Below are 2,500 nucleotides of genomic sequence, written 5' to 3'. Positions count from 1 at the left end.
AATGGAATAGTTATTATGGACAATAAAATCTTTTGTAGTAGAAAGCATGTTACCACAACAGTGTATCAGGCTGCTTAACATGTAAACTGACAAAGCTCAGAATGAAATTTCATTTGTGAGAGGTTTTCCAATGGGAAACCACACAAACTGGAAGGGAATATTTAAACTAAAATATACTTTGATTATGCCAATATCATTTCTCAAAACTAACAGATTTTTATATGATCCCAGTAGGAGAAGTTAATAATAACATGGTGTGGAATTACTGTTTATGCCCATGTGCATTTGAATGTTGAAGGAATCAGATTGTGTGATTAGGCACACATCCAGGCTATAATATATACTATGACATGAAATAGCTATATAGGAAAGCAATGGAAATGTATTTCAGCTGTTAAGGGAGTTCCACCTGGTGAATCAGTATATTTCAATGTAGCCAATGCTTGTGTCTCATGTACTTTCCTCCAACATTTCGTTTTGAGGTAGGCTTTGCTATGTATCCTAGGTTGTTCTGTAATTCCTTATTCTTGGAGTGCTGGACTTCCAAGTGTGTGCACAACCAGATTCCTGGCTGTGGAATCTTATGAAAGTGGTCCCTAGATGGAGGAAGTGAGTCACTGGAGATTGGGCCTTATGGGTTATAGCCTGGTCCCAGATGGAGATCTCTCACTGTCTCCTGGTCAGTGGTAAGTAACAAGTAGCCACATGTTCTTATCATGAAGCTGCCCACTCCTATGCTTTCCCATGATGCACTGTGTCACTTCAAAGTACAAGCCAAAATAAATTCTTCTTCCCTTAAGTTTCTTCTGAGAGTATTGCAGCATTGATAAGTAATAGAGGAACTACTCCCAGTGCTGCCTCTAGCTCAATGGACAGTAAACCTGCAAAGACACACAATCTAAGGCACATTTGCAAGCATTTTACATTGATGGACACAATCATGAGGGAATGTTTTATACCTCTGAGATTCTGGAGAGCTTAGGATGTTTTAATAGTTGTATTTGCTCACTGATCCTTAAGCCAGTGATTCTCAAGACATTCAAAGTCATGGCAAGATGCAATTACTAGTCAAAGCACAGGCCACTTAAGTGCAGAACTCTTCATAAATAATAAATCTGTGGATAGGTGAGTTTGAAAGACAGGAGCTTCCCTGTAAAATGTCTCCTTTTAGATGGATAACCCTCAAGTTGCAAACTTCATGGGTAGTTAAGAAATGCACCAGCTATGAGTCCTGTCGGCTTCTTCTGTTATTTCAGTCCATTGTTGGTTTCTGCATCCTTTGACCTACTAATCCAAAAAAGCAGTTGTCCTTTGACAGTTCCAGTGAAGTGTCCTACTTATGTAACCTGACCTACTGAAGAGAGATGGGGGTTTCAGATCTGAAAGGGACTCTAAGAAATTCTTTCCTTTCTTGAAGCAATGGAGGCAAAGAAAATGCTAGCTTAGAGAAGAGGGAAAATCTACATATAGTTTTAATAGACACAAAGCCCTGGGGCTACAGAACCAAGAGTTGACCTCAGGGATGATGAGAATAGAAAGACTTTGGGTTGAGAGGCTATGTCTCTCTCTCTCTCTCTCTCTCTCTCTCTCTCTCTCTCTCTCTCTCTCTCTTTCTCTCTCTTCCTCTCTCCATCTCTGTATACATCTGTTTGTGTATGAATGCCAGAAGTAAATGCTAGGTGCCTTCCTCCTTTTTTTTACATAATTGCTATTGTTATTATGTGAGACAGGATTGAGCATGGAGCTCACCAGGTAGCTGGCCAGACTGGCCAGTGAGCTTTGGGGATCTGCCTGTCTCTGTCTTCCCTCAGAGCTAGTGCTATAAACACAACCATGGTGCCCAGCTTTAACATGGAGTTAGAAATCTAAACTTGGGTCTTCATGCTTCCAACCACAAGCACCTTATCAACTGAGACATCTGCCTAGCCCTTCAAATTATTCCAAGAATATAGTTGAAATCTTTGAGATGTTGTGAATACCTCATGCATGTGGCAGAGGTGTTTCTATATAAGGAAGGCACCATTGTTTACTGTATCTGTCTCTTGCATTATTTATTAAATCTTGTCTCTCAGCAGTTTAAAAACAAAACAAAACTGAGATCATTAGACTTTGGCCATTTCAGCATGCCTGTTTAATCATAAAGGAGCCTGAGCCAACCAGCATAAATTCAGACACAGAATTTATTTCACTGAACTGGCTGGTTTTGTGTGCCAACTTGACACAGGCTGGAGTTATCACAGAGAAGGGAGCTTCAGTTGGGGAAGTGCCTCCATGAGATCCAGCTGTGGGGCATTTTCTCAATTAGTGATCAAGGGGGTAGGGCCCCTTATGAGTGGTGCCATCCCTGGTCTGAAGTCTTGGGTTCTATAAGAGAGCAGGCTGAGCAAGCCAGAGGAAGCAAACCAGTAAGGAACATCCCTCTAAGGCCTCTACATCAGCTCCTGGTTCCTGACCTGCTTGAGTTCCAGTCCTGACTTCCTTTGGTGATAAACAGCAATGT

This window comes from Mastomys coucha, unplaced genomic scaffold (genome assembly GCF_008632895.1).
Source record: "Mastomys coucha isolate ucsf_1 unplaced genomic scaffold, UCSF_Mcou_1 pScaffold22, whole genome shotgun sequence".
NCBI lineage: Eukaryota > Metazoa > Chordata > Mammalia > Rodentia > Muridae > Mastomys > Mastomys coucha.
This window is presented reverse-complemented; position numbering follows the sequence as displayed.